General features: G+C 29.7%; 1 non-coding gene across 1 annotated transcript; it reads right to left on the bottom strand.

Annotated features, from left to right (window-relative positions):
- Positions 1–1,537: 1,537 nt before the first annotated feature.
- Trnae-uuc (transfer RNA glutamic acid (anticodon UUC)) lies at positions 1,538–1,609 on the bottom strand. The gene has a single exon. It is a non-coding gene; the product is annotated as a tRNA-Glu (tRNA).
- Positions 1,610–15,325: the final 13,716 nt, after the last annotated feature.

Below are 15,325 nucleotides of genomic sequence, written 5' to 3'. Positions count from 1 at the left end.
TTGAAAAATTTGTATGGGAGGTATACTTTTTTGACTTTTTTGAGAAAAACTAACGATGCAGTTTTATTGCAATTGCTTCAAATATTACGTTTGCAAAGTTTAATCAAAATCGTTAGAGCCGTTTTTGAGTTATTTGGTTTGAATTGAAAAATTTGTATGGGAGGTACACTTTCTAAGCGAGATATAAAAAAACAAAAAAAAAACCAACTTTCAGAATTCCATAAAAATCATCTGTATAAAATTTGAAGAAAATCCGTCCACCCGTTTAGGCTGTGGAAATGTGTACAGATGGACGTACAGACGAACAGACGCACAGACGCACGGACGGAATTGCGAGACCCAATTTTTTGGAATTCTCCATTATCGTAATGTTGGTTTTGATTAAAACTTCAAAATTTTTTTCCGACACGAAACCAATACTTGCCCTATAGAGCAAGTAAAAACATGATACACTGATGAAATTCGGGATGAAGGTTTTAAATAAAGCAGGGAAAAAGGATTTAAAAAAATCTTAAATGAGTTATGTGTGAGAAAGGTATCATAACAGATGACTTATATTTTATTAATTTTTAAAACTTGGTGAAAAAGTTTTGTTTGATATAAGAATTAAGAATTTATAAAGTGTACAAAATTATTATTAAATAGGGAAAATCCGCTATAAGTCCGATAAAATCAGTGGTATAAATGGTACCCTTACGAAATTTCTTAAAAATGTTGTCTTTCCCATAGGAATTACGAATAAAACAAGTGTATACATTTTTTTTTCATGTGAAAGGGTGTTTTTTTTAGGTGTCTAGAAAATATGGGTAGATTTGAAAAAATGAGTAATACAAGAGTAGTATTAGTGGCACCCTATTGAAATTCAGCTATTATTTTACTTTTAATATTAGAAACAAGAGTCTAAAGTGTCTATAAGAATATCGTTTTTTAAAGGGTGTTATTTTGAGTGTAAACAAAAATGATGGGTCAACCTAATGAAATTTGGTTAAAATATTGAATTTGGGATAGAAAACCAAAATAAAGAGTTTTCATAAAAAAAATTTAGGTGAAAGGGTGTTTTTTTCGAAGTGACAGTAAAATCTGTAATTGGTCCCAAAAAGCCAATGATTCGTGTAAAACGTCTAAGAACTTATGTATAAACATTTAGGTAAATGGTCATCAAAACTAAAAATAAAATTAATCTTGGTACTATTTTACCTGTACTATTTACAAAATTCTACTTCCAAAAGCCTGCTTTTCAAAATTCTGCTTTTCATGATTCTGTATTCCAAAATTCTGCAAAAAATTTAAAAAAAAATATTTGTAAAATGTTAAAAATCGTGCGCTTTTTAACAAATACATTTTTGTTGCAAATAAAAAGAAAAATGCATTGAAAAATATTTTGCATAAAAAAAATGCTAGGTATTAAAAATAAAAAAATTTTAATATTAGTCGAATTTCTTAAAATATTCAAAAAAGTTGAAATATGACTTTCTTATTTTTATATATTTACATATTTTTAAAATACATTCAAAAAAATATAAAATTAAAAAAATACTTCCCATACCGGGAATCGAACCCGGGCCTTCTGGGTGAAAGCCAGATATCCTAGCCACTAGACCATATGGGATACTTTTTTTTAAAGAAATAATGATAAATTGTAAATTCTATTTGATGAACAAAAAATGGCATTTTTTATTCTTTGGACTAAATTTATTAAAAAAAATATTTTTTCTTAAATTAAATACTTATATTTTAATACAGCTGGAAGAAAACAATATTTTTTTCTTGTGTGAAATTACTTATGTAGAACTTGAATATACAAATATTTCTAAGTAAATTTATAAATTCATGAATACCTACATAGTTGTATTCTTTGGTAAGATAACTAATTTTAAAACTATTTTCTAATTCTCCTAGTTCTCTAAGCTCCATATTTCTTCAAAGGTATTTCTACCTACTTTAAATTTTTAATAAAAACTTTAATTATACTAATGCATTTTGATTAAATAATGCAATTCAAAATGATTATTCTGTTCTCTGAGCTCCATTTCCTAGTTTAAGTTTTTGATTAAAGTTTTAGCTTTACACTACTATGAATTGTGTGTCTTTTCTGTGAACTTCTTCTATTAAAGTCTTAAATGGACTATTTCAGCAAAAGGCAAAATAATTTCCACAGTTTGAAACAGCATTTTCTCTTATTTCACTTGAGTATTATCTCTGCTATATGATATCCTTTCTAGTAAAGCCCCTGAAAATGAAAATCCTTTAGAAGATATCTATATAGATAGATAGTATACATCTTGTTCTTTTTACTTTGCTCAGAAATTGAAAGGAAAATGAAAGCAGCTGAAATACACAAAAAAAAAAACAAGCGATACAAAAAAGCAATATTTGCTCAACATAAAGACATAATGCCAAGACCGCATAAAATGGCTTTGTGAAGATGCAACATATTAAAACACTCGTGACATGCTGCATTTTATGGAATATTTTAAAATGTCGTTACTGTCAGAGGGATTTTCAATTTTTCTTGTTTTTTTTTCTACAAAAAAAAAGATAAGAGAAGAGAGGAAAGAAAAGTTAAAAAACAAAGGAAATTCCTTGGGAATTCTTCAACAAATATTACATACAGAAGGAGTCAACCATTTTCATTTTTGTGTTTCATTAATTAACCAATCATCCTGTTTTTTTCTTTTTGTTTTCTGTCTTGTTTATTGCTATTACGAAAGAGTGTGTCCTTCCAATTTTGCGACATTTATGTATAGCTATAGAAAACTAGGTCGAGACAAGCATAATATCCTCTTGTTGAAAGTAAAGGAGAAAAGTTTATTTAGTGTCAAGAGATTGTATACAAGTCTCTGCATTGATCTTTATTTGCATGGTTGTTGTGGCCTAAGTCCTTTACAAAAGATTCTGGTAACTTTCAGTAATTTTTTTGATTCTTTTATAGCTTAACTAATGATAGTTGGTTTTTAATTAATTCTGCATCAGAAACATGTTGATTTTATGTTTACATTTTTCTGAGCAACACATGTCCTTAGCCAGGAAAGAATCAACCCGAGTCGAACAATTGGGACTATTTAAAACCTATTTAAAGTCCAACTATTCTCTGTTTAGATTTAATAGTCCCTAAATATCACCTATTTTGTAAAGGAAATAACCTCTACTTAAGACCTCAAACAGTCGGTTATCGGAAAAAATCCCATTTTGGGTAGTTATCTAGGACCAAAAATATTATCGTTAAACCCTTTTTAGAACCTTAATATTCTACCAAAGCTCATTAAGTCCTATTTATTCTACGTATTTCTAAGACTTCTATAGGCATTTTCCTTCTCATTAGGGTCTAAATATTCTAACTAGGATCTACTAACTCATTTTAGTTGTTAATAATATGAACGTTAAAGTTCAAGTTTAAAATTTGGGCATAATTTTCAATTGAAAAAAAAAAATGCATTCGAATTAAAAAAATATTTATTGCTATTGAAAAAAATTTGCATTAAAAAATAAATCAATGCAAAATGTGTGCATTAAATTTTTGTTTTAATATTCGTCTTACAATTTTGGAGATTTTACCATGCATAAGCTACTTCAACTATATAAACCTAATGTATGGTCAAATATCCAAAATTGAAAGAAATTCGACGGATATTTAAAGCATTGAATTTTTTTTCAATGCATAATTTAGAACAGATAATTTACCCTTTGTCAAATAATGTCAAACAAAAAGAATAACTATATTGATTTTAATAATGCTGACTCCGACATGGTACTAATTGTAAGCCAAAAGTCCCCTTACGTCTACTTACCAAAGATTAAAAAACCAAGAATTTATTTTGCCGCCAAATGATTTTTTTTTTAAAATTTTATCAAGCACTATTGCAGAGTTTCTCTGATTTTGTTTTCTTTTTTTTTTTATTTGACAGAAAAACTTTTTCGCAGGACAACTGCGTTTTGTTGCTGTTGCAGAAACCGTTCACTCTAAAAATTTGGTGGGATTTTTAATGCATTTGCTTTCCCTTACAATAAAAAAAATATTTATTGCAAATAAAAAAAAAATTATTAAGAAATTTTATTACAGAAAATTAAAAAAAAAATACTATGAAAAAAAAAATCAATGAAAAATGTGAGCATCAATTTTTTTTAATAATGTTAAATTAATGTTTAATTTCTTACAATTTTGACTATTTGAACTATTATATTAAATTTTACATATATAAGGCCAAATAGTCAAAATTCAATAAAAAAATTTAAGGCATACATTCTAAGACGGCATTATTAAAATACCACAGCAAACGAACGCGCTTTGAACAAGGTCAGACATGTTCAGAAAAAGAAACACTCCGAACTACTTATTAATTTATTTTTTTTTATTTTCACTAAAATATTAATTTTTTATCTTCTTCACTTTCACTTTTGTTCTTCAAATTTTATTTTACAATTTTTTTAACACTTTTCCTCATATATTGTTTACTTTACGTATACAAAGGTACGAGCACATGTAGAGCGAACGCTGTTTTTTCACTAAAAAGTACAATGTATGTACCTACATATATATTTTTTATTTTCAATTACTTAATTAAACTTTTTGTTTTCTTTTTATTCAAAAGTTAGAAAAAGCTGAAGAATTAATTTTCTTAACTTTTTAACTTTGTTTTAATTTATTTTTTAATACTTAAACCGATCCGCACTCCCGAACGACCTACTTCGAATGCCATATAAAAGTACCAAGTGGACGAGACAATGGCCAAGGTTTTTCCTGTTTGAGCATGAAATTTTAGGACTTAACTAGCATTTAGAGTTTTGAAAGTCTCAACCTAGATTGAAGAGTACAATTTCAGGGCTTAAACATTCTAGACACATGAAGAACATTAAAAAAGTTTCAGTTTCAATAGATTCAACCTAGCTTAAATAGTGTTAATAGTATCTACCAAGTTTAAAGAGCCTAATAAGTACATAGTAAGGTCTAAGATTCTGGACAAAAATAGAATATTTAGGATTAAACAAGTGTTTTCAGTTTTCAAAGTCGTAAACCATCAGTCGTGAAGGTTTCACAGGAGATACTGAGTTTAGTTAGTATACAAAGTTCTAATTTAGGTTCATTTTAAGATGAAAAGTACTTTAAAAGATTCTATAAAGTATTTTAATTACTAAATTCGTACATAAAGTTCGACTCGGGAATTCAAACAGAAAAATGGTTCTGACTCGAATTTTTTTTCTCTCTCTGAACAATACAACATACAACAACAAATTAATGAAGTCTCTGAAAGCTGACATTACTGCCATATGGAAAGTGTGATAAAATGGAGAGGGCATTAGGAAAATGAGATCTTGTGATATTTATTTTGGCAAAATTATCAAGAAGAAATGCTTCAGCTACATTTCTTTGAGGAGATATTCAGGAAATCTTGTCATCAATCATAAAATTGAAATCATAAAATGCCGATCGTTGGACGATAAGTTGCACCTTTAAGATTTAAAGATTTTTCTTGATAGAATTAATGTAGGAAAATTCAGGAACACCAGTGATCCCCTGGACTTCTTTTCCAAATAAGCAAAATATTTGAAGCAAAATAATTGAAAAATACCCATATCTAATTCACACTTAGGACCAGTTGTACAAACGTGGTTCAGCCTCGGATCAGGAATTTAACTCGCCGATTTCGGCGGATTAGCAGTGGATCAACTTTGGTTCAAGGATGGTTTTAGCTATCTCAACCTATATTGACCTAGAACCTGTGCTAGAACTCAAAACTACCAGCGAATTCAGAAGATAAAAATTGCTGAACCACGGATTAAATATTTGTACAACTGGCCCTTACTGAACGAAGCTTAGCAGTTTCTGCAAAAAAATTAGATTTCAAGCGATTGTAACAAAAGTAAAAATAGAAATTGAATTTTTAAAGTAAAACATTCTTGTCCGCCGCACCACCGCCGATATTTGGCGAAAAATTTCACCGCTCCACCGTCGCACCACAGCCGCACCCTTTCATTTTATATGGAAAGTTAAAATAAAAAAAACTATTCGGTGTGAAGAAGATTCGAACCTGAGTGCAGAGCATTTTCAATGAGCAATCCAATGTCTTAACCACTCATTTGTACGAACTGGCAGTTTGTTGTTTAGGTAAGTCAAAATAATTTCGAAGACGACTCAAACATTTGTATGAGTACGAGAATAGAATTTTTGATCATGATGCAGTTCTGGTGCGTTGTTGGTGGTGCGGCGGAATAGAATTATTTGATTATGATGCGGTTCTCAAAAAGCCGTGCGGTTGTAGCGCGGCGGAGTTCCATTTTTAATCGGGAATTTGTCAGTATAATTGGCAATTTTTCTTTTAATAACCAGGTATGATAGCGGCTAGCGCGATAGTCGATAGTTGATAGTCAAAAAACGACAAATTTGCTCAACAATTTATTGTTTATTGCGTTAGCCGATTTCAACCCAATTTTGTGAAAGTCATTTGAAAAATTTGTCAAGTCAGAACTTAATCAATAAGAACTTACAAACAGAACTTAATCAATGCAAAAATAAAAACAAAATTAGTTACAGTTTTTGTGATTATTATTTTAAAAAAATGCTAAGTTTATGATTTTGACTAGTTCAAAAAATCATCAAATTTCTGAATTCTTTGGTAGGGAAGTCGAAATGGCCTAAATTGGTTTTCGATAAATCCTGTAAATAAAGTTATACTGTTAAGGTTTCTTGCCTGTGCACTACCATTTAGATTGAAAATTGATTTTTTAAATGATAGGTATCTATATATATAATTTTTTTTTTGCAAAAAAAATTTGAAGTTTAAATTTATACTTATTAGAAAAATAAAACGTTTTCAACGATTTTTAATAATTTTTTTTTCTAAAAATTCATTGCTTTACAAGAAACTACACAGAGAAAAATATGACCCGCTAAAAACTAACAGATTGCCATATTGCCTTACCGTCCATACATTTCATAAGGAAATCTTATTAAAATCAACGATTAATAAGGTTTTTTTAAGGAGATTTCTTATTATTTTTATAGAGAAAATCTTATTAAAATTTGACTGAAAAGTTGATTTTTTTTGCAACTTAGCACTAGAACAAAAATCGCGATCAATATTTTCATGGCAGGTTGGTTCAGGTGGTAAGGTGGGCGACTAATGATTTGAAGTCTCCAGTTCGATTCCCAGTCTGGTCATGGTTTTTTTTATTTTTTTGCAGATTTTAAAACAATAAGGAAAACCCGATTGTTTTAATAAGGTTTCCTTCTTGGATGAAAACCATAGAGAAATCTTATTGTTTTTGTTCTATTTTATGTGGTCTATTTTTCTCTGTGTAAATGGCATATTTTCTTTAAGATCAAATATATTTTAAAAGATTTTTGGTTTTGTCTTTTGCAACAAATCCAAGGTTCGAATCGCAAGACAGCCCAATACTTTTGTTTTTCCTTACAAATAATTAAATTATTTTTTATTTTTTTTTTTATGACGTTATCACGGAAAATCGTCCGTAAAGCGTATTTACAGACAACGAATGTTTTTTTTTTTTTAAATTCTCTTATGAAATTTATTTCGAAATTAAATTGAAATCTTTTATAAACTTTAACTTTAAAGCTTTGACACTCAAAGCATTTTTTACCTGAGTATCGCCAAACTCAAAACTTGACTTTAAATGCAGTCATTTAAATGAAATTGGCAATTTGGCATTATTCACGTGCCGATAAATTATAAAGTTGAATATTGTTTTTTTTTTTTACTGACAAAGTAGATATTAGACCAACACACCATAGTTTTACTTTTCTTGTAGTTTTTACCTGGAAAGCACATCCATAATTATTGTAAACTTTAAAGAAAAAGCAGATAACACTCAACAAAACTCAATTATTTTCATTTCTTTTCCATGGGAATAAATTTATTATCAATTTTCAATGTATAATTATGAACACTGTGGCGTATGTGTAACACTTTTTGATAACAAATTTTCGTTGGGCAAGAAAAAATCCTTTTTGCTTAACAAATTAAATAAAATGCACGACTGGGTCGCACGTACTTGCTCTTGTAGCTCACAATATCTTTATCTTAAATATCTATTGGAAATTTAAGATTTTGTTTAGTGTCGAGAAAAAAAAGCGAAAATTTAAGAATTAAATTAAATTTTTTTTTTTTCAAAAATGTTTTTAAAAATATTTTTATTTACCTTTTATACTTCAAAATGATGTCTGTAAATTTTTAATAAAATTGACTTATGCTTTGATGAAATATATGAACTTAAAAAATATGTCAATTTTTGAAAAACGGCAACGCCATATTTCCGTTCTCCGCATTTTTTGAGAAAAACTAAAAACGCAGTTTTGTTAGAATTAATAAGTCTATTACGTATACCAAATTTAATCAAAATCGTTAGATCCGTTTTCGAAAAAATTGCAATACCTCGAAAACGTTATGGGAGATATGTGTTAAAAAGGAGATATTAAAAAGATAAAAAAAGGGGTACCAAGTTTCAAGCAAATCCATTATTCCGTTTAGGCCCTAGCTCGATGTACAGAAGGACGAACAGACGCACACACGCACAGACCGACGGACGGCATGACGAATCTTTGCATCTTCTCCATCATCGTAATGTTGGTTTTGATTAAAACCTCAAAATTTTTTTTCTACACGAAACCAATACTTGCCCTATAGAGCAAGTAAAAAGTTAATATGGCATTTATGGATACATAATTTTAATATATTTGACAGTATGTAGTTGTCAGTAAAAATTTAAAAAAAGTGCAAGTCTGTTCAGAATTTTCAGATTTATTTTTATCTACATATGTATCTAAAAAGTGCTATGGATTTAAAAATTTGTGGATAACATATTTTTTTTTTTATGTTTGCAAAATTTCCAAAAAAATCATCGACGCATTTTTAAAAACAATCATCTCTGAAGTTTGATGTAGTTTTCTATCAATTTTTCGTTTGATTTTAAAATCCTTGTATCCCATGATGATTGGTCAAAAATCCCGAAAGGGTGTATTTTTTTTTCCTAACAATGCATAACATCGCTGAATTTGATAGATAGTCCATACCTTTAAACCCATTCCTTTGATTGCTGTCATTCCCATGTTGGAATAATAAAAGATATGCAAATATTCTGTCTATATCTGGCGCAGCACATCCTTGCATCTTAATGAAATCCAAACCAAATTCAGACGCCAATCCGACACGATGACGACGAACCAAAAACCAAACCGAAAAAAACAAAATACATTCCAATATCTCGAGTTTCTCTTACGCAGTTTTTTTTTCTCTATTTTGACCTTCAATGTGTAGTATTGTGTCATTGTGTGTCCTTCGCATGCAATACATTCTGTATGATGATGATGCATGCATCCGAAAGAGTTTTCACTCATTTTGTAAACATGCAACTGAACCATTGATCACGATGCTCCAGCAGGATGACGATATATATGGCTACAATGTTCGAGTGGGTGCAATGTGGATAGTCCTGCTGTAGCGGTGGCGGAAAATACATTTCAATACGCAAAAAAAAAAAAACAAAAGTTGAAAAAACAGTTGAAAAAAAAAATATTTGAAAAGATTAGAGAAAACAGGACACAAACCACTCGCTCGTTGCAGTGTCGTGTGTCGTCGTCGTCCGGCAGTGAATAGAATAGAAATTCATCTAGATATATTCTGGAGATTCTAGATTTCATTCAACATCATTGTCGGTATGTTTGAAAATGTTCAAGGATATCTGCCTGAAAACAGCGAAGCACAGAGCAAAAAAAGGACATAACACTGGATTTTTTCGAAAAAAAAACGCTACAAAAAAGGCAAATATTGAAATAGGCAAAACATAGAGCATGAATTTTCCTTTTTTTCCTCATGTCTCCCGGAAAAAAAAAGATCTCGCCTTCTGTGTGTGTATGTTCGCTATTCATTGTCTGACGCTGCTCTAACAAGTTTCCGGTAATTCAAGTTGTTGGCTTCTTAATGTGCAAAAATTCGGTCCTCCTTAGTCTTTGCCATTTTAATTGGCGTAATAATGAATGAATTTCCAAGTTTGGCACGCCTGGACCGCCACTATACTCACCCACCCTCTGTCCCATCCTTTTGTTAGCCTTATAATTCTAATATAAACAAACAAAAGAGGGAGAAATAAATATTCAATCGACAAGGATGCTGATGTTTGGTTTTAGAAGACAATAGCCTTGGGAATAGATGGAAAAGTTCATGGCTGGGTTTTCGATTGAGAAGTTATAGCCTCATAGAGATTTTCTGAAAAGAAAGACAAAGCGATATTGGCTTTTGCTGGAAGGGTATTCGGAGATTCGGAGCAAACAACATTTTAATTTGGTCTTGGTATTCTTTTACATGGAGATAAGCATGGAGTCAAGTCATTTTATCTAATTTACCTAAAACTAAAATAATAATCACTGAGATTTGAACCGTTAAAAAAGCATAACAAAATTTTCTTTGTGCTCTTTATTGGAAGGTATTTGTTTTCAAAATCGATAGAAGCCCAAGAAAGATAAGAAATTCAATACCAAGAATGTCAGAAAACTAATTTTCATGATTAAAATCAACGCAGAATTTCAAAAATCCAGAGTCCTCATGGGAAAGAGTAGTGGTTAGTGTGCGTCTGATGTATTTTCTAAAATAGGTAAAATTATTCGCTAAATATTTTCGTCAACTTTAAGGGATCACTACCGGCGAATTAGCTTTTGGAGATTGTATTGGGCTCTGGATACATTACATATTTGGAAAAATTTTTGCGGCACACCCTTATTCTGTTGAAACCTGGCTTTTTTTATAATAAGCGCGCACTAAATTCATTAATGTACCCTTAATATGGTGAACAGTACGAGCATAAGGAAAATAGGGAGGGGTTTGAAAAGAAATAATTATAATCAAGTAGGTTATCAAAAGCATTAAATATTAAATTTAAAAAACTGAAAAATTTTTTTATTCTTATTTGAAGGGTTTTGTTTGTCGTTTGTCAAAACTAACTACAAAGAGGAGCAGGAAACAAAAAAAAAATGATGATTTCTTTTTTCCTGTGAGAAAATCGTTTGTTTAAAATCGTGGTTTTGTTTACCCAAGGTAAGCTCAGGATAGCCCAACTTTTATTTATGCTATCCTACCCTTAGTTTAAAAATTTTAGCAGCATATTGTTTTTTCTTCACCCAAAAAAAAATAGTACGCATACACCACAGTGACCTTTTTAATTTATAATTTAGAAAACTTTTGCCTTTTTTACACTTTTTCTCAACTAATCATAGTAATTCGAACAAATTACGTCACTTTTTTTCGTTAGTGAACCCTTAGTTAAAAATAATATGACAAAAAAGCTTTTTTTCAAATTACCATCAACCTCTAAAAAATCAAAATTTGTTTTTTCAGTGTAAAAATTGGCCTTTTTACACTTTTTCTCAATTAACTATAGCAATTCCAACAAATGATATCATTTTTCTTTTGTTAGCCCACCCTTAGTACAAAAATTACTATTAAATTATTACAAAAATTTCAAAATCCTCTAAAATCCGCAAAAATTACTTTTTTTCAAAAATTCGTAGATACTTGTGTCGTTTTTCCACTTCGAGTTCGTTACATACAATAAAAGTTGTTGTTTTATATTATACCCTACGCTTAGGAGATATTTAAAATACAAGATTTGCAGCAAAAAATTATTAATTCCTATAAGAAAATTTTTTAAACATTTTAGCACATAATCTTAAGCTTTATGTTGTAAAAAAGAGGTTGTCTGTAAAGCCGGTTAACGGACGATGATTTTACGTGATAACGAAAACAGGTTGTGTGCTTTTGTTTAAAATGAGTCAATTGAAGCGTTTACTTTTTTCAAACAATCATAATTTACAAGAAAAAGCTAAAAAAATACATTTTTTATTTTCTCATTATATTAATTTTTTTATTTTAAAAGCTTACAAAAAAAATTATGCAATTTAAAAGCCAAGTATTTTTTCTTAAGAATTAAACCATTTTTAAATTTTTACAATGCGCAAAAAGTATAAAATTTATTGAAAACAATCATTTTCATCAAAAAAAGCAAAAAAAAACATGAATTTTTATCTTCTCATGTCAGTAATTCCATTTTTTCCCCCAACAATCTATAAAAAATTGTATACCATATGAAAGCTTATTGTCTTAGCTCAAAATATATATATGGATCAAGTCTATGAGACATCTACGAAAAGAGCTAGAATTTTTTGAACTCGATCAAATTTCATTAAAAAAAAGCAAAAAAAAACATTTATTTTTATGTTCTCAGGCTATGGAATCAATTTTTTTTTTGTTTGACAACCTATAAAAAATATATATAATGTTAAAGCTTATTATTTCACCTTTCATATGAAGTATCAATCTAATTTCAAAGATGCCTACAAGAGAAGTTAGAATTTTTTAAAGTCAACCAAGTCGAATTTCCAGACTGAGATTACGGTACTTTCCACACTGGTGGCTGTTCGGGGGCAACTACAGATCTGGTGTTTTAAGGTTTTTTGCAAGTTTCTTGATTTAACATTGTGTAGCTTGTAGTTAGTCTACCGTTATGTGTGATATACCAAATGAAAGGTAATTGTATCAGGATGCTCATTAAAGTTTAATAAAATTTATATCTGCTCTTGGTCAAAAGTTATAATCTGTTGAATTCTAAAATTTTGTAAAAAAAACTTGTTTATTCCGTTATTCAGTCAAAAGTCAAAACTCACTAAACGATTCTAATTTTTTGCACATGTATGCATATGGTCAAAACCTATATGTCCTACACTGCCCATAATCTCGTAAAGGCCCTAACTACACTTTTCTTTGTTCTGAGTTATAGAGGGAAACAGTAAATGTAATATCGCAAATTTCATATAAAAATGAAAAAAATCAAAAGTTCATTTTGAATTTTCTGACGTATTTGAAGACCTAGGCTAAAAACATAAATGAGGATAAATCAGAGACAATGCCCTAACTCCAAATATGCAAAAAAATTTTGTAGTTAGAGCCTTTACGAAATTATGGGCAGTATAAGCGTAAGATTTTTTGAACGCTCCAAAAAAAAGCTAAAAATCAAAAATTCCCAAAAATATTCCTAAAAAACAAGGTGTTTTTCAAAAATTCATTTTTCGAGAGTGTAGAAAAAAAATCAGTATCAGACGCCTAATTTTTTTTTCTCATCTTTCATCTGGCATCTTTATAATTGTCAAAAAAAATTTCCTTCACCTAAAATCATCATTTTGTCATTGCCATAACACTTGTTCAACGTTCAAACAAAACGTTATAGCTTAGTTTCAATTTTTTTTAGAATTTTTTCTTAAATGCAGTTATTCTTAAATTAATCTCATCTATCTATAGTAAAAAAATCCAATTCTCTACGACTTTGCGTTTAGATTGTAGCCCAAATTTCATCTTTCCGTTTTACCCCTATTTACCCTATTAAATGATGGAATTTTTAAAAATCCTTCATTTTGATTGAGCTTTAGTTTATTATCTTTTAAATAAGCTATAGACAGTGGCGTACGTTGAGTCGCCGGGGCCCCGGGGTAAGACTAAATTTTGGGGCCCCTTTGATATTTGGGGGCCCCTTAGTTACAAAAAAAATTACGTATACGCCATACGTTTTTTTTTGTATGGCTTATTTATTTTTAGGTTTATTTTAATGTTTTAATATGTTCGTAATGTACTTTGCTATACTTACTTAAAATGTCTCTCATAAAAGTAGTAAGCACTTGTACTAGGGGCCCACAAAATTAAATATTTAGAGACCCCTAAAATAAAAATTTTTTAGCTAAGAATTGATAGTTCTTGGGGCCTCTGTTTTGAAGTAATAAATACATATTTTATTTTCCATCATTGCACATATTTTTTTTATTTTGGGGCCTCTGAAAAATTATTTTTAGAGCCTCAAAATTAAGTGCTTAGAGGCCCCTTAAATATAATATAATTTTTTTGGAGCCAAGAATTAATAAGTATTGGGGCCTTTGTTCTGAAGTAATATTCGGAATGCCACCAATAACGTAATGTTTTTATTTTGGGCCCTGATGTATTTATGTTGGGACCACTTTTGAGGATCCTCAAATAATATTTTTGTATTATTTGTGGTGGCAAAGATTTTTCAAGTAATATTTTTTGGTGCCCTAAGATAAAATTATAATTTTTCTTTTAAATAAGCAGTTTATTTTTTTGGGGCCCCTGGGGTAAACTTTTTTTAAAATCAATATACATATATTGTGTGGCTACCAATGCATTATACATTAAACTGAATGACATAATTTGTCTCCCTGGTTATTTCGTAACTCAATTTATGCTAACAGTTTTCTTCTCTGCATTGTCTCCAGTGGGGGCTCTGGGGTCGGTCAGGGGCCCCGGGGCAACGCCCCGCTTGCCCCAAGGGAGTGTACGCCCCTGGCTATAGAAGATTTTTGTATCTATAATAGTTTATTTTTAATTTTGAATTGAAATTTTTTGCCGCACTGCGAAAGTGTGAGAGTGTAACGTTAGAAAATGGCGTCACTTTTTTGTGGTGGCTGCCATGGTTCATCGATTTATAAGACGTTATCACGTCAAAAAAAAAAAAAAACTCTTAATTGCATAGCACGACATCATCAAAGCAAATTTTGTATGTATTTAATTTTTATGATTTAAGGTTTTTTGTGTAGGTATGAAGAAAACAAATTATGCATCTCTGTGTAAGCGCTACAGCAAAAAAAAATTGGAAAGCCATTCTTAACAAATTTTTATTGAGCATGATTATAAATATTCAAAAAATTCATCCACCCATTTTCAAAGAATTGAAGTTTTTCACAAAAATCCAACAATGGGTTTTTGAAAATTTTATGTCAAATATTCACTCAAGTAGCACACTGGTGTATAAATTGGTGTAAATTCATTAATTTTGGTGTAAAATTGAGGAAACTGAAAAAATATGGTGTGTTTCTCAAAATTATTGGTATAAAAATTATACCACTGTCTTTTCTGTAAAAAATTTAAACATTTTTTTAAGATTCAGTGCAAAAAATACACCTATTTTCAGTTGTTTTTATAATATACCATTAATGGTGCATAAAATTATTCGATTCTGAAATCAACCAAAACGGTATATTTTGTACACTCTCTTTGGTCTAGGAAGTACACCCTGTGGACATAAAATTCACCAGAATGCATAAGTGGGAGACGCCATATTTTTCAATGGCCGCCATTTAAAAAAAGAAGACAGCGATTAATTATTTTACTATAATAGTATATTTATCGACCTAATTATCCCGCATTCTTGGTTTTTTCGATTCGGTATATTATATTACAAAAGAACTCTTCTAAAAAAATGTAAGAACAGCAAAAAAGTTATAATTTTTGAAAATCTGATCTTTAAAATCGAAAAAAAA

This window comes from Episyrphus balteatus, chromosome 4 (assembly GCF_945859705.1).
Source record: "Episyrphus balteatus chromosome 4, idEpiBalt1.1, whole genome shotgun sequence".
Taxonomy (NCBI): Eukaryota; Metazoa; Arthropoda; class Insecta; order Diptera; family Syrphidae; genus Episyrphus; species Episyrphus balteatus.
The sequence above is the reverse complement of the archived record's forward strand: the minus strand, read 5'-3'. Positions and strand labels throughout refer to the sequence as shown.